Raw genomic sequence first — 24,001 nt, 5'->3', positions numbered from 1 at the left:
TGGCAAGACATATGTCTTCAACATACTACACACTCAGTATCCACAGCAGTAATGTCCCAGGATGCTGCCATCAGGATGACTATGTAACAGCCTTGTCTAGAAAGTATTAGAGCAGTGATTATTTTCAGCTTACACTTCTAATGTGTCCCTTAGTTGTTTAGTTGCTCAGTTGTGTCCGACTCCTTGTGACCCCCATGGACTATAGCCCACCAGACTTCTCTGTCCGTGGGATTTCCCAAGCAAGAATACTGGATTGGGTTTCCATTGCCTTCTCCAGGGATCTTCCCCACCCAGAGACTTAACCCATGTCTCCTTCATTTCAGGGGGATTCTTTACCACTGAGCCACCAGGTAAGTGTCCAGAAAGCATCAAAGCAATGATTATTTTCAGTTTACACTTCTAACACAATGTTTCCTTCAGTACTAAACAACAAACAAGCTGTAATACCAGACAATACAGTGCAGAGGCAGGTGGGCTAAATGTGTATCCTCCAAGAGGCGAGAAACAACTGAGCTGAAGTCAAATGGCAATAAAATAAAGCCTTTCCCAGAGCAAAGGATAACGGCAAAAAGATTTTTTGTTTCCCTTTGTTAACTTTGCTTCTCTGGTGCATTGTAAATAAAGACAATTTCAAAGTAAATTGGTAGGGCTTCCAATGAAGGATAGCAGAGTTAAGCAATCTTTATTCTATCTCATCCGTTAAGCGTCACTGAATTTCATTTTTATATTTATATTTATACATGGGGGAAGTATACATGCTCAATTGTGTCTGACTGTTTGCGACCCCATGGACTGCAGTGCACCAGGCTCTTCTGTCCATGGAATTCTCCAGACAAGAACACTGGAGTGGGTTGCCATTTCCTCCTCCAGGGGATCTTCCCCACCCAAGGACTGAACCCTCACATCTTGCATCTCCTGTGCTGGTAGGTGGATTCTTTACCACTAGCACCACCTGGGAAGCCTTATATACAAGGGAAAGGGGACACATTCATTTCAGTGCAGCAAAGAAAGACCATAACTGCATATCTAAAAAAAATTCTCTATCATGTACTAAAATTTGGAGAAAATTGGCAAAGTGCTTAAAGCCGATATTTATCACCCTAGACTTTGGATAACTACAGACTTCTCTGAAAAAGAATAAAGTAGTCTTGAAAAGGTATGTCTGTACTACCCCATGGACATTGTTGACAAGGTGTAGAAGGGTGCCTGGTGTGAGGGAGGAAGGGACAGTGACCCTGTGCAGACCCCAATCTACAGGGCAAAACAGGAGAAAAGATTCTGAAAATTGGATCCTACCAGTGTGCCATCTTACTGTCTTCAATTCTGTTTCTTAGCACAGGGAGATGGTTGGACATAGACAACCAGAAGGAAAGGCAAGCCGTGACAATCTGATCATATCACATGACTTCATTGCTAGAAAGAGAGGGATCCTCCTAAGTTTGAAGACATAACAGGTTTTATGAGAAGGCATTTGAAACAACAAATGGGCACTGAATTGTTCCAAGATAAGCCACCCCTGACTTTAATCCCCATTCTATCCATCGTCGATAGCTGCTCCAGGGACAGTTTACTACCATGCCACCACCTCCACTGAAATAGAAATAATAAAGAAAAGAAACCAGTAAAAGACCCAGGGACTGTGCATTTTAAATATGCATAAAGTCGTATTTAGAATATCATTTAACAAGTACAAGCAAAGGTTGCCTTTGGGAGAGTGAGATCTTCTTTGCGCTCTTAAGTCTCATATATATATATTATATATTAAGGTGTAAACGTTTGGCAAATGGGTAAGCAAATGAAAGATAATAAAAACATCATTGCCAAGATGCGAAAACTAAGGGGAAATAAGTAAGGAGCACAAAGTGAGGATTGGCAGAGATGAGACAATGAAAACAGAGAAATGACCCATTGACTCATTGATTGAGTAGCCCCTGCAATGCACCTGGTACTAAGTTAATTGTTGGAGACAAGATGGAGGTAAAGAGTAGGAGTCACAGGAAATAAAAAAAGCCTCACAGGCTAGTTTAGGAGACAAGAAGCTGGGAAAGAAGTGATTTGAATAGAGTGAGTTTTGGGTTTTGTGTTTAAAAATAAATGGAAGAGCAGCATACGATAGAGTGGCTTTGTTTCTGAAGATTTAAGGCATTGTTCTGGTGATAAGAAGGGCTTCCAAGTGGTAAAGAACCCACCTGCCAATGCAGGAGATTCAAGAAAACTGCATTTGATCTATGGGTCTGGAAGACCCCCTGTAGTAGGAAGTGGTAACCTGCTCCAGTATTCTTGCTTGGGAAATCCCGTGGACAGAGGAGCCTGATGGGCTACATAGTCCATGGGATCAGAAAGAGTGGGACACGACTGAACACACATGCATGCTGGTGGTAAGAAATATTCAATATAAAGGGAAATAGGGTATTTATCTGACACTATCCATGTGCTGGCTCTTGCTTCTGCTCTTGTTTTCCTCAGAAGTGGAAAGCAAAGAATTAGGCACAGATAACCGAGGACACAAGCATCAGCATAGGGAAGGGTGAAGGAAGTCGTAAGGAAAAACTGACTTGTGGCTATTATTATTATTATATGGAAGGAAAGTTTTTTTCCAGAGTATGATGGAGAAGATGGTCAGAAAGGGACTTCAGTGATGAGAATCTGAAATACAGACTGTGAAAACAGCAGAGAGGACTAATGGGGACATGTATGACTACTGTACAACGAATATTGGCATTCATAAAATTTCAGTTGCAAATACACTTGGTGGTTTTTACCTTTAATTTATCTAATGATGATGAATAATGTGCAAAGCAAAGGGGAAATGATGATTAGGTTGGATTATTTTGGCCACATGGAGAAGAATGCAAAGAAAGCAATGGTAGAAAAATAATGGCCATTTCTTCATGGTTGTGGTGATTGGTTTTGAGGTGCAGATATGTTCAGAGAAAAAGAAGGAAGAAGAGAATGAACTGAGAAACTGAGAAAAGAAGAGGGAAAAAAATCAAAAGGAGGCAATCAGAGTCTGTAAACTTTGAGGAGGTTGTAAGAGGGTGACATAGAATTTAAGATGTAATAGATAAAGAAGGTTTGGATGATGACAGTTTTCCAGGATGTTACTCTGGGGGTGAGTAGCCAAAATGAGAAGGCAGTAAAAAAAAGTGGGCGTCTACTGTGTGGAAGGTTCAGATCATGCCAGAACCAAGTTTTTTCCGTTAGTTAAATTTGGCTAAAGTGTCACTCAATATTTCACTAATTGCTTAGCGGAAAAGGAATGTGGAATTAATATAAGCCTTACCATACGTGTGTGCTCAGTTGCTTCAGCTGTGTCTGACTCTTTGTGACCCTGTGGACTGTAACCCACCAGGCTCCTGTGTCCATGGGATTTTCCAACTGGAGGGGTTGCCGTACCCTCCTCCAGGGCATCTTGCTGACCCAGGGATCAAACTCGCATCACCTGCATTTCAGGTGGATTTTTTACCACTGAGCCACTGGGGAAGTCCAAGTGGGCTTATGATATGTATTTTATATTTTATTTTATTTTTATTATAATAAAAAATTATATATTTAAAAATAACTATAAACAACTGTATATATAAAAGAGCTATATAAAAGCAACTATAAACAACAACTCTATATATAGAGCTAGTTAGTTTTTATTCTTTCTGTGAAACTTATGTAAGTAATACCATTTTTCCTTTTTTCAAACAATTCTCAAATAATATCTTAATAATTATGATAAATCCAGATTGAAGAACCCTTTAGGTGTTGCTCTAGAAGAATGGTTCTCAAAGTATGCTCCCCAACTTATAGCATCCGAATCACCTGGGAATTTCTTAGAGATGAGCCTTCTCAAGCCCTACCCTAGACTTATGGAACAGAACCTCTGAAAGTGGGGCCAGCAATCTGTAGTTAACGAGACTAGTATGCAATTCTGATGCATGCTTGAATTTAAGGACCACTGTGATCTGTAATTGATTGAGGAATATTTTTTGATGCCCATAAAACCATTAAAATATTTCTACCAATCTTTGATACTCATCTCTTCCTTCAATCATTCCTTGTAGTTACACACAGCCATCATAACACTGCTCTTTTAATACCTAGCATATTCAGCTAGATGTTTCTGTTTGACAGATTGTTTCTCTTAACCATTATGGATGAACACTGTTTACCATAAAATAAAGTAAATGGAGGTACCACAAGAGAGTGCAGCAAAATAAATAAAGAACACACTCAACTTGGAACACAAAGTGATTATTGGCTGAGAACGTTTGTCCTGTGACTGGAATTAGAACAGGCTACACACCCTGCAGTGCTTGTTCTCTGGAGTTGAAAGCATAGCTTGGAAGATAGCCTGTGGGGGGGGGAGGGTGTAAATGTGTGTAACATGTGAACAATACATTTATTTGTCTGATATAAGGTCAGATATTTTAAATGTTTATAAAACATCTTATAAAATGTAAATAAAGCATTATAATGAGCCAGGACTAGGAAAGCTAATTCAATTTTTTTGGAGAAACACATTTTTTTGAAGTAGTGAGTTGGGTAGGTGGGGAACTTTGAGATTTCCTAATCTATGTTTTGATGACAAATATTTAGATGACCAAATATTCACATTTTATCTATTTCTGATTTTTCAATTTGAAATTTGGCTTTTGTGAAGTATTATTTTTTAGAAAGTTTCCTTTTAACTTTTTTTTTTTTTTTTTTACTAAAATAGTACTACAAACTCATTTATTCAGATTAGAATAATTTATTATGATTTGGGAAAAAACTAAGCTGAAATGATCACTTTTATTCTTTCTGAAAGAAAGTTTTCTAAACCTACCAATATTTATAGGAAAATGTTTAACCTGTTCCAACAAATGACAGGCTTTCAGTCATCATAACAGAATGAATGAACACCCACACCCCCCACTCACCCACCCACGCACGCACACACATGGAAAACTGTATTAGAGAAGAAATCAGTGTATTCCATGTGGAACATGCATCCCCTGAGAAACCAAGTACAAATTTGTGTTATGATTGTATAAAAAGTAGTCTTTACTTTGTTGACCTCTTTGGTTAAATATAATCTATCTTTATTAGAATAAAACTTTTTAAAATATTAAATATTTAATCAGAATATTTTCTTATTCCAACTGTTATCCATTGTTAATCCATTCTTATTATTGAAGATGCAAGATTCATAGAACACTATTCCTCCAGACAAAAAATTAGCAGAGGCTTTTTGTCCTTTTTTGAATTTGGTGTTTTCTCCAGCTTTCTCTAGGCCTTTTACTAGTGCCATTATTTTCTCAAAACATTTCCTCTGGGCACATAGTGTCCACATGTTTACAAATCTACCTTTCTTTGCTTAATGCTAGGAAACCAACCTTTACTCTTCTGTCTGGAAGGAATCTGTGTACAATATTCAAATCATAAATTCTATTGTAGTCATTCAACCAGACTTAACACTGAATATGCATATATGCAAATAGTGCATATTTATGTTTACATATATAAGTACGTGTTTAATTTATAGAAACACACATACACATATATATATATGTAGAAAAAGAGAATAAAAGAAGAGGAGAGGAGAGGAGGCTAAGGGAGGGAGAGTGGGGTAAAGGATTACTTGAGTAGATGAAGCAAATATTTCAAAAGAGCACACAAAACAAATCAAGTAAGATATTTTTCTAATTCCTGAGCAAACTATTAACTCAAATTCAGCCTATTATAATGAAGTAATAAGTCACAGGATGATATAGATTGAACATTCAGGATGTTATTCATTTCAGGTGGTCTCAGCCCCATTGCAAACTTCTCTATAAGAGATAAGCCAATAACAGCATTTTCTCTATCACCACATTCTGTGCTATGTGCTCTCCCAGAATAAAGGTTGCACCCAACTGAACATCAGTGTGGAGCAAAAACAGAACTCTTTGTGAACAAGTCAACTTATAACTTTGTAAGTAGGAAGAATAAAAATAAACTCTTTCTCTTAGAAGTGCTAATCCATTTTTCTGAGGCTCTGTTTTCTAGCTGAGTTCATTTAAGTGTGCTTGAAACTATGAGCCCTCTGGGGTAATATCAGTCCTATGCAACTCAAGGCAATCATTATTAGAACCGAAGCAGCTCTTGGGTTCAGGATATGGACCACAAACTGGCAGAGAGCCTGAGCTCTCCACGGAAAGACGCCAGTGTCACTTCATCGTTTCCTTAGCTGTTGGGAGAGATTTCAGCTCTTCAGCAGTTTCTCTTCCTGACCAGCTTTTCCCAAGATAAATCTGAGCTAGCACCATATGTTTCACGACCAAAAAACAGCTTCTGAATTATTACAGCATAGCGTTCTCTTGCCCAGGAAATTCAAGCTGCTAAGGCACTGTAATCATAGTACCAGGCAGAATTTGAGAGAGCAGTGAACTTGATTTCACAAACTTGTCAAACAACACTTGTCTTCAGAGAGTAGGACTCCTTGAGAATTTCTCGGAGGGAAGATAAAATGTTGCCTAGAGCCCTTAGTTATTTTGGAATCAACTCCTAGTTGAATGACCCGTTCTCAGATGTTTTGAGTCCACAAGTTTTGTTGGAGTTTAGAGAGGTCATTGTTTTAAGTGTCCTTTATTTTAAAACCACTGAGTGGCTACAATTGTTAGGCGATGTGCTAAATATTAGAAATATAAAGACATTTAAAATGTAATACTTGACTTCAGAGTTCTAAAGAGATAAATGGATACATTATAAAAAAATCTTCAAAACTGCATGCAGTTATATTTAGAAGAATTCATATAGGGTTTGACATAATCACAAAGGAAGAGAATCTAGAATGCTTTCATGAAAGAATACCTGAAAGAAAATGTAGTTGATTATTAAAAGATATGTAGTTATATAGGAAGCAAATAGTAGGAGAATGGATGGACATTCTCTGTTGAGGACACAGCATCAATAGAGACACAGAGGAAAAGAAAGGAGTATTTAAGAGAATGGCAACAAGTTTTTAGATTTTTCTTTGTTTATTTTTACATAGTATGTTTAAGAGAAATTTAAAAAAATTCAGAATATATAGACAGGGGACAGCTAATAAAGAATCTTTCAGTGACTCCATTCATTCAAGCACTCAGCATAGTAGAAGAAAAACAGTCACACATTCTTTGACATTCTTCTCATCAATAGGTAGAATGCCATCCTCTTGAGTCAGGGTTGGCCTTAACACTTGGCCAATAAAATATGATGAAAGTGACCTTCTAGTACTTTCCAGATTTTGTCCTAAAACTTCTTTTATGGCCTGGTTTTCTCAGAATCCTCACTCTTAAAACCCAGCTGCCACATTATGAGAAAGCCCAAGCACCCCGATGCAGAGACTCAAACAGAAAGAAATACAAGCTCCTCGCCTACTGCTGAGATTCCAGACTACACAGTCAGCACTATATTGCCAATCGTGTGAATGACCTATTTTGGAAGCAGAGCCTCTAGTCTCAGTTAAGCTTCCCTGGCTACTGCTGTATGGAGTAGAGATGAACCCTCCCCTCTGAGCTCTGCCCAAACTATAATTTGTTAGTGAAGTAAATTATTATTGTGGCTACAGGCCATTGCACTTAAGGGTTATTTGCTATGCAGCAATAGATGCGAGTCCGAAACCTGGGTCAGGAAGATCCTCTGGAGAAGGAAATCACAACCCAATACAGTATTCTTGCCTGGGAAATCTCACAGACAGAGGGGCCTAGCAGGCTACAGTCCATTGTGCTGCAAAAGAGTCGGACATGACTTAGCGACTAAACAACAAAATATAATTAACTGAAACAATCATTAAGTCTTTACTGAATGAATACCCTATTCTTACAATATAATGTTGTGGCATATAGATGCTAATCCTGACAAAGATTCTCTCCTTGACCAAACTCTAGCCAGTCTCCTCTGAGCCCTCTTGGTGACTAGATCTCAGACTAGGTCTATAAAAACTATAGACTCGCAACAAAAATGCTTTTATCCACTCTCCTCCTCCCACATTAAATATAGAACTCAATACCTCATCCCTTGGATGACTCTGGCCTCCTGTAAAGTTCCTGCTGGAGTAAATTCAAGGCCCCAGACAACATGTGAAATTAGTCCCTGAAAATCTCTTAGAGCATTTGCTGAAAAGGACTTTCAGATTCGACTCTTTCCTCTGTCCCTTTGAGATATACATGTATCTGCTACAATTCAACAGTATCTTTCTCAAGGATTTGAAAGTCATTCCTTTAAAATTTGATATTACCTCAGTCTCCCAGTCTCCATGGGAGGATAAAATCCTAACTTCCATATCTGCCATCTAACAAACACAGCTGGCCCAACTGGCATTTATACTGACTGATTTTTTTTAAGTTTTCACTTCCCTAATTCTACTGAGCCTCTAATTCTACTTCTTCCTTTTCCTTTAAAATGCCCAGTTACTTCTGTACATAAAAATCGAGTTTAGCTCTTGTAACACCATCTATTGCAGTAATATTTCACCAATCAAAATCTGTTTTTACCACTTTGGCGAATATCCAGTTTTATCTTTGACAATCTAAGGCAAGTAGGTTTCAGCCTTAAAGCTATCTCTTATCCAATAGTAATGGCCATCTGTGTGAAGTTGGATTCTAGGCATAACATGAAAATAATGCAAAAATCAAGTAGTGATGACTGTCAGAGGCAGAGAAAATAATTATTGTAGCATATGTGCTTATGATTTTCCAAATATCTTACAGTAAATGCTAAGCCTCTAAAAGTTATTTTTTATTTGTTTGTTTGTTTTTAATAACTTATTTTGGCAGATGAGTTTAAGATGGCTATAAGAGAGATGAACAAAGTTAGGAAGATTCATCAAGATGCTATTAGCATTTCAAGAGAGAGAAAAGGAGGGCTTGAACTGGGGCAATGAGATAGGAGTAGAGGACACAGATAAAATGAGGAGGACGGGGTCTAGCAGTGTTCAGTATTATGCTGAGATTTCTCAAGCAACTTGCTGGATGCCGGGTGGTGACATTGTCTAAAATGAGGGAGAGCCAGCCAGTCAATCATCAGACAGAAGAGAAGAACATGATTATACAATTTGGGTTATGTTAAATCTTATGGACTGGGGACATATAACTCACAGTCAGCTGTCAGATTACATATTCAAGTTTGTAATGCAGGAAGAGGTTTTTGTTTTTTTTAAATGAAGATATAGTTTATCATAACCATACAGATGGTCATTGAAAGAAAAAACTGAAGAGATCCAACATGGGAATTCGTGGATGGAGAAGTAGGAAGAAGACTGAAGCCTGGTAAATGCTAACACTTATAGAAAAAAAAAAAAACAAAAACAAAAATAATAAAATTCATCAAAGAAATGAAGAAAGGACAGTATAGAAGTTCTAGTAGAAGCAAGAGGTTATGGTGTCACAGAAATCAAGTAAGTACACATTTTAAAATAATAATCAAGATTCTTAGATGCTTTAAAATGATCTTGTTAGATAACAGAAAAAATGCTCATTGATTTGACTATTGAGAGGTTATTAGCGATTTTAAAAGAATACTTTTAGTTAAGTAATATATCAGTTATAAAGCTATGTGAGTTTGCTTTTCCTACAAACAAAATCTCTTCTAGATTTAGTAGCCTAAGGAAACAACCAGATATTTAACTAATGAATCCCTGGGCTGGCAAGGTGGCTAGGTTCGGTTGAATTTTTCTAGTCTGGGGCAGATCTGACTGATCTCAGGTGAGCCTGCTCATGGGTCAGTGGTCAGCTGGGAGTTCCCCCATCTTTCTACGTGGTCTCAAATCCTCCAGGAGTCTGTCACTGACTTGCTCACATGAAGTTCACAGGGTTCCAGAAGTAAGAGTGGATATACTCAAAGATTATTAAAGCTCTGTTCAGAACACAGAGAACATCCTTTCTGTAGCAGTTACCTACATGAGTAAGATGGAAAACAGCTCAGATTCAAAGGGTAGAAAAACAGACTCCACATCTTGATGGAAGAAGTTGTAGTGAATTGCCCTTTTCTCAGTCTACCATTGGCACCAGCAAAACATTCTTGGAATTCCGGATATCTGCCAGAGCCACAGCCCTTTATGGACAAAAATGACCTCGAGTAGTTATTTTAGCATAAGCCTTTTATAATGTCAGAGCAAAAAAGAGCACAAAGTCTTCTATAGTCCTTTAAATCCATGGAGTATTAAAAAAAAAAAAAAATGAGACACTTCCCCTGCTTTACCAAGGCAACAGAGCAAGTGGTCTCCTTAGCAAAAAATTAAGGTCTCATTTAACCTAATATCCTCACCTTCAAAATGTAATTTAAAAGACTTCTTATTCCTAGTAATTGGAGGGCCAGGCTATTGGCATGTACCCTCCTGCTGAAAACTAAAAACCTGGATAAAATATCACAAAAGAGCATCACACAGACAACAGGACAGTAAGCAATTACCAGACCAAAATGAAGGAATAATGAAAACCCAGAGATTTATGCCAGCACAGAAACTGACTTTGCCCTGAAGGTATCTAACTTCTTGGCAGTTGCCTTCTGAGAATGGGAATAAAATCAAAAGCTAGAATTCAACTAAACCGAGAAGTTGAATAGGACTCTTTCTTCTTGGTAAGCCGAGACCCTAAAGAATTTACTCTTAGGCCAAGAGTTGAAGGTGAAGGAGAAATGGCAGATTCTGGGAAGAATTAAAGTCATGTACTGAATTATCTGGATCAAGTCTTGGCCTGATGCAGTGACAAACTTTGTCTTTGAAAAGCTGTTTGTCAAATTAGCCCTAAAATAGTTTTTCATATAGAATGCTTATCCTACCAAAGGACTTCCCTAGTGGCTCAGAGGTTAAAGCGTCTGCCTCCAATGCAGGAGCCCTGGGTTCGATCCCTGGGTCAGGAAGATCCCCTGGAGAAGGAAATGGCAACTCACTCCAGTATTCTTGCCTGGAGAATCCCATGGACGGAGGAACCTGGTAGGCTACAGTCCATGGGGTCACAAAGAGTCGGACATGACTGAGCACTTTCACTTTCACTTTTCCCATCAAAAATGATCACTAGATACATATACATGCTAGACTCTACGAAGATAAGCAGAAAAGGTAGAAAAATAAACCAGAAGCACAGTAAAATGCAGACATAAGATGTTAAGATAATTAGACACCAACTATAAAACAGTTATGGGGCATCTCTGGTGGCTCAGCATAAGAAACTGCCCACAATGCAGGAGACCAGCTGAAATGCAGGAGACACAGGTTCAATTCCTGGGTCAGGATGATACCCTGGAAATGGAAATGGCAGCTCACTCTAGTATTTTTGCCTGGAAAAGTCTCACAGACAGAGGAGCCTGGCAGGCTACATTCCATGAGGTTGCAAAGAGTTGGACACAACTGAGCAACTAAACCACCACCACCACCATTAAACACGTATGCTGACCTTGTTTAAATAAAAGAACAATCAATTTAAAGATATCCATAGAGGACTTGGTACTGTAAACAGTGACAAAGCAGGTTTGAAAAGAAATAAAACTTCTAGAAAAAAATATATATAAGAAATTAAATTATCTGTGAGGAGACTTAAAAACACACAAGGAGAGCTGAAGACAGACTTGGTCTATATGAAGATAGGTTGAAAAGAATTATCTAGAGTTCCATCCAAAAAGACCAAAGGAGACATAACCACGGATGAACACAACAAGGTCTGGATATATCATCAGAGCTCTAGAGAGAGATAAAGAGGTGGTAGAACAACAGACATAACTGAAGAAGTGGTGGTTGACTTTTTTTTTTTTATTCTGAAAGATAGTAATCTGCAGATTCAAGAATCCCACACAGGATAATTAAAGAGAAACTTGCAACTAACTGCATTACATTGAAACTTCAGAAGAAAAAAAAAAAGGCTAAGAGAAAAGTCTTAAGAGAAGCCAGGGGCAAACAAAACAGAAAGATTATCTTCAAAGCAGCAATAGTTAGACTTACAGTTGACTTCTTAACAGCAACCAAGTATGATAGAAGAATCATCTCTTTAATGTGTAAAACATTTTGTGACTGTTGGTGAAAAAAGATGTTTTCAATCAAACAAGGCTAAGAACAGTCAGCATGGCAGACTTTCACAGAAAAAAAATCTAAAAGTTGGACTTGAGGCAGAAGGAAAATGATTCTAGGCATGTCTGAGGTATAAGAATAAAGAGCAAAGAAGATAGAACTCTGTGGAAAAAATACATGTTGGGGACTGAGTGATGTCTGAAATCAGGGATTGGCATTTTTTTCCTACACAGGGTCTAGAGTGTAAATATTGTAGGCTTTGCACACTCTGTGCTCTCTTTTGTGAGTATCCTGGTGTCATGGTGCAAAAATAACCATAGATAATGTATAAAAGAATGAGAACATGACAGTTTCAATCAAACTCTGTTTATAGAAACAAAGAGTGGGCTGGATATAGGAAGTTGGCTGTAGTTTGTTGATCCCTAAGTTAAATAAGGGGATAACAGAGGATGAGATGGTTGAATGGCATCACCAACTCAATGGACATAAGTTGGAACAAACTTTGGGAGATAGTGAAGGTCAGGGAAGCCTGGTGTGCTGCAGCCCATGGTGTTGCAAAGAGTCAGACAGGACTGAGCTATTGAACAACAAAGTTAAGTAAACTTGTAGCTCTATTCCTGAGCTCTTTGAGTTTACCTCCAAGCTGAAGAGGAAGCAGCTTAGGACTAAGTAAATTTGCATCCTTTCCTTACTGTTGCGGTTTAACATGAGTCAAACTATAATAAGGCCAGTACTAGGTGTTTTGTGGGGGCTCTGACTCCTCCTCCACAGCCACAGGTAAAGCCCTGGGAGATTATTACACAGTTTCTTTTTGTGTCCACTTAACTTTTCTAATTGTAGGAAGTATTCATCAACAATGAGGCAACTAGGGTGAGCTATATGAAGTGCAAATCTGACAATGCCATTTCCCTGTTCAAGTTTTTTAAGGACTTCTTGTCTGATTGTTGTTGTTTAGTTGCTCAGTCATGTCCCACTCTTTCAAGACCCCATGGACTGCAGCCTGCCAGGCTCCTCTGTCCATGGGATTTTCCAGTTAAGAATGCTGGAGTGGGTTGCCATTTCCTTCTCCAGGGGATCTTCCCGACCTAGGGATCAAATCAGCATCTCGTGCACTGGCAGGCGGATTCCTTAGCACAGAATGCTCTCTGTCTGGTTATCAAGCTCTAGTTCCTCAAAATGACACAAGGGCCCTTGTCGATTCAGTGTTTGATTTTTCTCTTTAGCCACTTCTCTCCCACTCTGTCTAAGCTTGTCTCATCACTTCAATTAAGGACCATGGTCTCCTGAGAATGATGTTCTGGCTACTTCTATGTGATCACCCAGGCTGTTTTTACTAGCCCTCTTCATCCCCACTTTGTGTAGCTGGCAAATGCTAGTCTTTTCTCAACCCAGATAATGCTTCCTCCACAAAATGATGCTGCCCCAAATTCAACACACACACACCTTTGAGCTCCTATAGTGTTTTACTAATGTGCCGCAGCAGACAGGCCACACAGTGCATTCTTGCTTGTCACATGAAGCTGTGATGTCCTGGAGGATCTCTTATTTCTGTGTCCCAGCATGTTGTAGAGTAGGCACTCAATTAAGTGTGTGTGTATTTTAATGAATTAGTGCATGAAGCAAAAACAATGATAATAGGAAAAATAAAAAAATCCCACACAAACTGAACCACCTTCAGTTTATCATAGATTAAATCTAAGTTAAAATCACCCATTAATCAAGCAATCCATAAATATCTCGAGTATGATTATCATGAGGTCAAATTAATTAAATTATTATTATTATTGTATAGTAATTATTACTGTTACTCTGAGCAATTTAATATGACTTTATTATTTTATCTATAATATTTAAATACATCTTTTTTGAAGATTTTTTGATGTGGAGTATTTTTAAAGTCTTTATTGAATTTGTTACAATGTTGTTTCTGTTTTTTTTTTTATGTTTTGTTCTTTTTGGCTACAGGTCATGTGGATCTGAGGCCCCCAACCAGGGATCAAACCTTCACCCCCCCCGCATTGGAAGACAGAGTCTTACCACTGGATCACCAGGGAATTTCCTAAACGCATCTTTAATTTGTATGAATATGTGGAAATAATGAGAGTGGGTATAAAGACAAAAGGAACTTTTTTACTCAACTCCATAATTTGGAACAATTTAAATATTCATGTCAGTTGACCAATTACATGTGTGTATTACACATTCATGGCTGTTTAGGTTATTAATTCTTTTAGTTAATTATTTCAGCTTTCAAATTTGAAACATCGAGAAGAACCCCTGGGGAAGGGAATGGCTACCCACTCCAGTATTCTTGCCTGAAGAATTCCATGGACTGAGGAGTCTGGGGTCACAAAACATGACTGGACAGCTATGAACACTTTCATTTCACTTTCAATGTTAGCATTTATAGAACTTATATGTTTTTTTAGATTTTTGTTATACCACTTACATAACTTTTAGTAGGCCTTGCATGGTACAACAGCAATTTGTTTATGCCTGCCAACATTTTAGTGCATTTCATTGGTTCATTGATTTAAAACACATAATGGAACTACCGGTGTGATGTTATTTTCCCTTAATTATTTAAAAAATAAATGACTTTAAAATAGTTCTACAATATTAGCCCTATTCTTTTTTAATAACAAATTTCCAACCATAACATGTTTGTGGGTTAGAGCATAATTTTGTTTTATTACTTATTTCAGTAAAGTACAACATTTTCATGTAATATGGAGTTAATTTAATATTGACTAGTGTGAAATGAAATCATTTGGTGTTCATTTGAATGTCACATATATTTTCTTAAATGTTTCATTACAATTTAACAATATTTAATAGCCATTAAAAATAAACTGCTACCTACATATTTGCCTTGGTTCCATTAGCATGCTATGTTTATGGCTTTTTAAATGGTGAGTATGATTGTCTTGGGCCTTATTGAGGTAGGTAGATGATCATATGGGAGTTTTCTTAAGGGTACCAAAGTGAATTAAAATAAGCTGGAGTCTAATATTATTTTTGTTCCCCTTCTACATTTGAGAAGCTTAGTTTGAGGCTTATAGAGTAATATTTTGAGAGACTTAAAAACTAGATGAAAAACTACTCTCTAGGGTAAATATTTTCTAGGACATCAACTCACTGTTGGTACTGGTTAATTAGTTTCCCAGATTTGTCATCAAGGAGCAAAGTCTTGAAATAGTAGAGAAGTAGGTGAGATGTCAAATAAATAAGTGGGGCAACCAAACCTTGATCATTTGGGTTGTTCTTCATGGTCAGTGTGTTTGGGGAGGTCACCAAACTGTAGGACCCTAGTATGACAAAGTGAAAGAGTTAGTCGCTCAGCTGTGTCCAACTCTTTGCAACCCCACAGACTGTAACCCACCAGGCTGCTCTGTCCCTGAAATTCTCCAGGCAAGGATACTGGATGGGTAGCCTTTCCTTTCTCCAGGGGATCTTCCTGACTCAGGGATCAAACCCACATCTCCTGCATGGCCAGTAGATTTTTTGCAGTCTGAGCCACCATGGAAGCCCAAGTTAGGTTAAAAAGGTGAAAAGTAATGTAACTTTATTAAGGCCTCAAAATATGAAAAATCCTTTAGAAAGATTAACCAAGGAGCTTGGAAAAAGTGTTAATATATTCTTTTTAATTCAAAATCATAATAAACATTTTGAATAGGGAATATAGGGAGCTAAAGAAGGATTTGGTAACTTGACCAATTTCCTAGTTTACCAGTGGGGTAAGATACCATGTATGTGACTGAAGCAGGAATATAATTTTGAGTATCTTACTATAAACAACAACAACTTGAAGTTCATGGTGAATCTGGTGTGGTCTCATCAATGACTGGGTTATCCTCTTACTTTTCATTATTAAATCAGAATTACATTTATTCTCATTGTCACTATTTACCTAACATATGGTGAATATAATAGATGGAAGATTTTACTCCTGTTGTTTTGATTAGGCATAGTTATATATTAGATTACAACAGCTAATAACTTCACAAAGTATTTGGTTCACTGTATCATAACTGTTTAAGAATTGTTCATATGAAGAGAATCAAGGATCTGGTAGTGTTTATAGAGAGCATACCCATGACAATGGTGGCAGTATCAAGATTTTTCATCGACTTAATCACAGAAGTCTGAGATAAAATCGAGCCAACACACACAAAATAAAATACTAAGTGTTAGCAAAAAATGAAGTAATGAGGCCTCCCACTATTACCAGGAGTGTATATTTTTACAACCTCTTCAGAGGGCAATTTAGCAATATGACATAAAGTTAACAATGTTATAACTTATAACAAACAATAAATATCTTACATATAAAACTCTCACATATAAACACAAGAAAGTATGTACCAGAACAATAATGCTCAGTGATTCATTTTTTTGTAATAATAGATTTATAAACAGCCTCACGTTCATCTATGGGAACATGCAAGAATACATTAGAGCATATTCATAAATAGAATATTACTGTAGGGGCGCTAAAAGTTTTCCTTGACCATCTTAGAGTTCCTAGCTAGGTCTGAAATTTAAACGGATAAAGACAGACTAAGAGAAAAGCTTACATATTTATTTAATATAGTTTTCATGTGACAGAGGAACCTACATAAGGAAACAAAGCCTCAAAAAAATGGTGAGTATGGCATACTTGATGAAGAGTTGACAGTCATAGAGAAATATGACAGGTCAAAGAATATGAGGCAGGTGGAGTAAACTGGGGGGAAACTTAGTAAAGCCTAACGTTTGTTCAGATTCTGCTCAACACCCTGTCTTTGGAGAAGAAGATGCTCCTTTTATCCAGGTATTAGAAAGTTTCAAGGGAAGGAGGGGAGGTCAGAGTGATCTTCCTGCCTCTGCTAGCTATTTTCTCAAGCTCCTTCAGCTTAAAATATTCAATATGCCAAGGTGTCATATTTTGGAGTAGTGTGTACCAACCCCAGTTGATATTAATTAGAGTTACTGCTACTAACATAGATAAAACTCAAAAATGAAATATTAAGAGCCAGGTGTACACTGGGTGTTCAGTTTGGTGCTCTGTGATGACCTAGATGGGTGGGGTGGAGGGAGGAAGGTGGGAGGGTTAAGAGGGAGGGGATACACATATGCATACAGTTGACTCACTACGTTGTACAGCAGAAACTAACATGGTATTGTAAAACAATTATACCTCAGTAAAAAAAAGAGCAAGTGTATAATTTTACATGCAGTGTAATACTATTCAAAAAGGTAATAAAAACTGCAAACCACATATGTAAGTTTTTGAATACCTATCTAATGAGAGTGTAGAGTATAATATGTACCAAAATTGTTATGGTTTTAACATATACAGGGTCAGTTTCTATAGATTTTTTAGTACGTTCTCTGATTTCCTCTCTGTACAGAAACTGGTAAGGGTCCAGGAGACCTTCAGTCATTACCAACAAACAAAAACCTTTCTTTTAAGAGCACTGACTTTTGAATAGTGAAATTGAAGGAGAAAGGGAATGAAATGATACAGGCGAAGGGGACAAAAAGGAACTTCAACTATATTTGTAATGTTTAGCTTCTTAAAAAAATCAGAAACAATTATTTCCTAAGTTAATCTTTAATGACCCCTAACACAAGCTGGACATGGGTTTGGGTAAACTCCTGGAATTGGTGATGGACAGGGAGGCCTGGCGTGCTGAAGTTCATGGGGTCGCAAAGAGACGGACACAACTGAGCGACTGAACTGAACTGAATGTTGACTAGAATGCTTTTTTTATATCACTTTATTCTTACTTGAATGCCTGAAATAGTCCACAATAAAATTAAAATTCCAATAACAGAAACAACAAAAAAGACAAAATTTTCATAAAGGATGATGAGGATTTAGGGAAGTGAAGACATTTCTCTGTTCCCACTGTTTTCAGTTCACAGTACATCCTGTGCACTGGGTGGGCTAAGAAAACCTGGGTCTTTTGATTCTGAATACAAAACATGATTTACAAAAGCAGAGCTCTTAATTGCTTCCAGCACTCTGTTAGGAACCCAAATTATCAAAGCATACCTGACCCTGGAAGGTGAGATTGCATTTAAGAACTGGTGGGCTAAATTTTACTTGTTAGAGTTTTAAATTCATTCACTGTTTTCAAATAGTAAGAATTCAACCATTCTGCCTAAGGTGGATAGAAATAGAATGTTAACAAGAGAGTAGGTGTTTCTCTACATTATGGAAGGGAGGGAGTTACCTAACACAGGAAAAATCCTTCATTGTAGCTTTCTCACTCCTTTCTCTGTAGTAAGATAGGCAGAACTAGTAAGCTTTAAATGTCTTTATAGTCACTAAGATTATTAGAGACTCAAGAGAGATTTAAAATTCCTAATTAAATTTTAGATCAAAGACTACAGCTGATGATCATGAAAATAATTTTCTTAAGGAGAATACTTGGCAAAACCTCAGTGGATAACTATTTCTTCAGGGACTTAAAAAGAAAGGCTTTGTGTGGATCACAACAAATTGTGGAAAATTCTTAAAGAGATGGGAATACCAGACCACCTTACAGGCTCCTGAGAAACTTGTATCCAGGTCAAGAAGCAACACATAGAACTGGACATAGAACAACTGACTGGTTCAAAAAATGGGACAGGAGTAAGACAAAGCTATATATTGTCAGCCTGTTTATTTAACTTTTATGCAGATACATCATGCAAAATGCTGGGCTGGATGAATCACAAGCTTGATCAAAATTGCTGAGAGAAGTATCAACAAATTCAGATATGCAGATGATACCACCCTAATGTTAGGAAAGCGAAGAGAAACTAAAGAGCCTCTTGATGAGGGTGAAAGAGGAGAGTGAAAAAACTAGCTTAAAATTCAACATTCAAAAAACTAAGATCAAGACATCCGGTCCCATCATTTCATGGCAAATAGAAGGGGAAAAAGTAGAAGCAATGACAAATTTTATTTTCTTGGGCTTCAAAATCATTGTAGACAGTGACTACAGCCATGAAATTAAAAGACACTTGTTCCTGGGAAGAAAAACTATGACAAATCTAGACAGTACATTAAAAAGCAGGGACGATCCTTTGCTGACAAAGGTCCATATAGTCAAAACTATGGTTTTTCCAGTAGTCATGTATGAATGTGAGAGTTGGACCACCAAGAAGGCTGAGCACCAAAGAATTGATGCTTTTGAACTGTGGTGTTGGAGAAGACTCTTGAGCGTCCCTTGGACTGCAAGGAGATCCAGCCAGTCCATCCTAAAGGAAATTAACCCTGAATATTCATTGGAAGGACTGATGCTAAAGCTGAAGCTCCAATACTTTGGCCACCTGATGTGAAGAGCTGACTCATTGGAAAAGACCCTGATGTTGGGAAAGATTGAAAGCAAAAGGAGAAGTGGGCAGCAGAGGATGAGATGGTTAAATAGCATCAGTGACTCAATGGACATGAATTTGAGCAAACTCCCGGAGATGGTGAAGGACAGGGAAGCCTGGCATGCTGCAGTCCATAGGGTCACAAAGAGTCAGACATGACTTAACAAGTGAACAACAGAAAAAAGAATCTTGGGATTCTGGACAGGATTCTAAACAGAAATGATCAATCCTTATAGTTCTCGATCTGAGATTTTTACTTGGTCATTCTATACAATGGCTGTATCTAAGGGCCATTTGGAAATTTTGATTGTCTTTTGAAGACTTCCAAGTCAGTGGACTTTTGAACAATGTGGGACACCAAACCTCTGCAGTCAAAGTCTGTGTATAATTTATAGTTGGCCCTCCATGTGTGCAGTTCCTCTGTACGAAGGATTTTTCTGTATTCACACTTTCAAACTCTTGGATTGAACCAACCTTGGATCGTGTAGTACTGTGGTATCTACTGTCAAAAAAATCCAAATATAAGTGGACTTGGGCAGTTCAAACCCATGTTGTTCAAGGTCAACTGAATATGCAACATTTCTTGAATAGCAGATTTGTTTTGACTTGCAGACAGCTTCTAAGAAAGAGGACCTATGAGTTAAATTATGCTGTGGTACGTAAGGGGCTTTCCCCTTTCCCTCTTATGTACAATAATCAGCCTACCAATACAGGAGACTCAGGAGACTTGAGTTCGATCCCTGAGTTGGGAAGATCAGCTGGAGGAGGAAATGGCAACCCAGTCCAGTATTCTTGCCTGGAAAATTCCATAGACAGAGAAGCCTGGTGAGCAGGCTACCATCCCTGGGGTCACAAAGAGTCAGATACGACTGAGCATGCATGCACGCTATTGTACACAAAGCACTAGCATTACTGACAGTCAGTGTTATCACAGGAAGCCCTTAACACCAACGTGTGCACTCTTTTCACTGGATGCTTTATCTCAATATCATCCCCCACACTCATCACTTCATTTGCTGCCTTACCATCTAAAATTGATGACCCATAGGTGTCTATCTGCTTCCCATATCTCTCCTTTATGGGTCTGAGATATCTCCCAACTGTTAACTTGGCATCTCATCTTGGATACTTCAAACAAATTTCAAACACAAAGTGTTCGGAATATGATCTTTCATCCCAAATGAGAGATTTGTTTAGTATACCCAATTTTATCAAATAGTAGCATCATTTATGTGACTGCTTAAGTCTGGTATATAGTTATCACCCACAAACTTCTCCTTTAAATCCTATTGATTTTAATTCTAAGTGAAGTGAAGTGAAGTTGCTCAGCCATATCTGACTCTTTGCGACCCCATGGGCTGTAGCCTACCAAGTTCCTCCATCCATAGGATTTTCCAGGCAAGAGTACCGGAGTGGGTTGCCATTTCCTTCTCCAGGAGATCTTCTCGACCCAGGGATTGTACCCGGATCTCCTGCATTGTAGGCAGACGCTTTACCATCTGAGCCACCAGGGAAGTCCTTTTAATTCTAAAATAGTATGTAAATAGGGACTCCTCTGGTGCCTAAGAATCTGCCTTCCAATGCAGGGGATGCAGGTTGGAACTCTGGTCAGGAATCCCACATTCTGAAAAACAACTGAGCCTGCGTACCACACCTAGAGAAAGCTTGTGCACCGCAACAAAGACTCAGCACAGCTAAAATTGAAAAAAAAAAAAAATTAATAAAGTAGTATATAGGTAAATACTCCTTGTATGTAGATCCTGTTGGTTCTCTCTTCCAAATAGTTCATACAAATCATCTGTTCTCTGTCTCCATCACCCATGCTGGTCCAGGATCTGTCACCTCTCTCACCTGGATAACCTCCATTACCTGCTATGTCCACATTTGCTTCCTTCCCATCTGCATCTGGCATGTTTTACTTGCTCCAGTTATTTATGTAATTACTTGATCAAAATCTATTTTCCACTAAGAGGTATGTGTGTGTGCTAAGTCGCTTCAGAAGTGTCCAACTCTCTGCGACCCCATGGACCGTAGCCCACCAGGACCTTCTGTCCATGGGATTCTCCAGGCAAAAATACTAGAGTGGGTTGCCATGCCCTTCTCCAGGGTGTCTTCCCGACCTAATGATTGAACCCATGTCTCTTAGGTTTCCTGCACTGGTAGGCGGGTTCTTCACCACTAGCACCACCTGGAAAGCCCACTAAAAGGCAAACCAAGGAATTAGGAAACTAGCTTGTTGTCTCAGGTCCACATCTCCAGGACTCTGTAATTGCGTTATATTGTCATCCTGCTGTATGTGGCCTAAATTGCGAGAAACAATTTCACATGTATGCATATGAATTTATTTTCAGCATCAGCAGCATTGTCTTTGTAAAAACCTCGTAGTTCTCATAACCAACTATTTTAAGTTAAACAGTATATCTTAAGAGAAAAATATCTGCTTTGTGTGTGTGTTATTAAAAAAAATCATTTCTTTTCCTTAAAACTCCTCTTTCCAGTCTTTACAGAGTTGTTGCCAAGGCAATAAATAGACAGACTTGATTTTGATCACCTTCACTTGATTTTGCCTATTTTATCCTAAAGTAGCACCATAGAATATGAAAACTTACAATTCAGTAGTAAAGGAAAAGGGAATTACATGCTGAATATTTCCAATGTGCCAAGTTATATATATATTATTTCATTTAATTCAAACAGCTTCTCATATCTGCACTCCCGTGTTCATAGCAGCATTATTCACAGTACCCAAGATATGGAAACAATCTAAGTGCCCATCACAGATAAATGGATAAACATGTGGTACACATATGTAATGGAATATTGTTGCACCATGAAAAAGAAGATACTAAACTTAACAATGATGTCATAATTTCCAAGCACATATCTGACAATTCTATGTGGAATTAAAAAAAAAAAAGTTGGGTGAAACTTGAGGGTATTATACTAAGTGAAATAAGTCAGAGAGAGAAAGACAAGTAATGAATAGTATCACTTATATGTGGAATCTTTTTGTTAAAAAAAAAAATACCAAACTCAGAAACAGAGATTGGAAAATGGTTGCCAGGGGCAGGGGGTAGATGAAATAAGGAGGGGGATAAATTTTAGGTATAAGATCAGTAAGATCTTAGGATCTAATGTATAACATGGTCACTAGAGTTAATAATGTTGTTCAGTTGCCAAGTTGTGTCCAACTCTTTGCAGTCCCATGAACTGCAGTATGCTAGGCCTCCCTGCCCCTCACTATCTCCTGGAGTTTGCCCAAGTTCATGTCCATTGAATCAGTGAGGCCTTCCAGCCATCTTATCCTCTGTTGCCCTCTTCTCCTCCTGCCATCAATCTTTCTCAGCATCAGGGTCTTTTCCAACAAGTCAGCTCTTCACATCAGGTAGCCAAAGTATTGGAGCTTCAGCTTCAGCATCAGTCCTTCCAATGAATATTCAGGGTTGATTTAGTGACCCATGAAGGGGTGATAACATTGTATTGCATTGCATAATTCAAATTTGCTAAGAGAGTTCTCACCAAAAAATAAAAAGGTAAATATGCGAAAAAAAATAAACAGCTTCTGGGCTGTTAAGTATATATTTTAATCACTTCTACTTTATTGGTGGGGAAACTGACATTAACAGAGATTTAGTCCTTTTCAAAGCATCTCATCAGGTCAACAAATGGCTGGGCCAATACCCATGGAAATTCCTGATTCCAGTATTCTTGTTCCTCTTTCTACGCTGTGTTCTTTCAATGCAAGGATGACTCAGGTCAACTCATTACCAGGATCATCCAGTGATAGAACTGTAAATCAAACGAGATTGATTTCACATACGAAGTTCAGAAGAAACTTTCCTCCAACGTCTTATTTTATTGTTATATTGGTAGGAGAGGAATTATTTTTTAAACCACAGGCAGGCCCTAATATAGTGATTTTCACCTTGGCTATGTATGAGATTGACTAGGGAGAATTTTACAAATTAGAATTTCTCAGGGTGGAATTCTGGTTTCAGTATTTTTACATTCTCCAGAGGATTCCAATGTGCAGCTAACGTTAGGATGCACAGCTCAAATAATTTTTTTTTTAGAAATGGATCACAACTTTTAAAATTCAGTGTACAAATAAACATTATGTTTTATACAGAAAATAATTATCCTTTAATGTGGGAAGCAGAATCAGGAATATCATGCTTGCTGTTTCTATCTGAAAGAAAATATATACTTTGACTTTCTATTTAGTATATAACATGTCCACTCATTATTAATAAGTCCCTGCATCTCCCTTGAAACTAAGGTGCTTATTGTTTAGCCGCTAAGTTGTGCCTGACTCTTTTGAGACACCATGGACTGTAGCCCTCTAGGCTCCTCTGTCCATGGGATTTTCCAGGCAAGATTTTGGAATGGGTTGCCATTCCTCCTCCAGGGAGCTTCCCAGCCCAGGGACTGAACATGCATCTCCTGCAGTGGCAGGCGGATTCTCTACTACTGAGTCACCTGGTAAGCCTCATTAATAGGTCTTTGCATCTCCTTTGAAACTAAGGTAAGCAGGGCATTTTTAGACATTTTAAAAATTTTTCCTAGAGAGTATGCCTTTTTGCTGTCCTTGGATTATTTACATAGTCTCTCAGAGATATGTGTGTGTGTGTGTGTGTGTGTGTGTGTGTGTGTGTGTGT

General features: G+C 38.0%; 1 non-coding gene across 1 annotated transcript; it reads left to right on the top strand.

Moving 5' to 3' along the window:
- Positions 1-22,187: 22,187 nt before the first annotated feature.
- On the top strand, positions 22,188-22,270 carry LOC145544054 (small nucleolar RNA SNORD121A). Its single transcript, XR_014081278.1, has one exon. It is a non-coding gene; the product is annotated as a small nucleolar RNA SNORD121A (small nucleolar RNA).
- Positions 22,271-24,001: the final 1,731 nt, after the last annotated feature.

This window comes from Giraffa tippelskirchi, chromosome 3 (genome assembly GCF_054371585.1).
Source record: "Giraffa tippelskirchi isolate mGirTip1 chromosome 3, T2T-mGirTip1v1.2.pri, whole genome shotgun sequence".
Lineage (NCBI taxonomy): Eukaryota > Metazoa > Chordata > Mammalia > Artiodactyla > Giraffidae > Giraffa > Giraffa tippelskirchi.
This window is presented reverse-complemented; position numbering and strand designations above follow the sequence as displayed.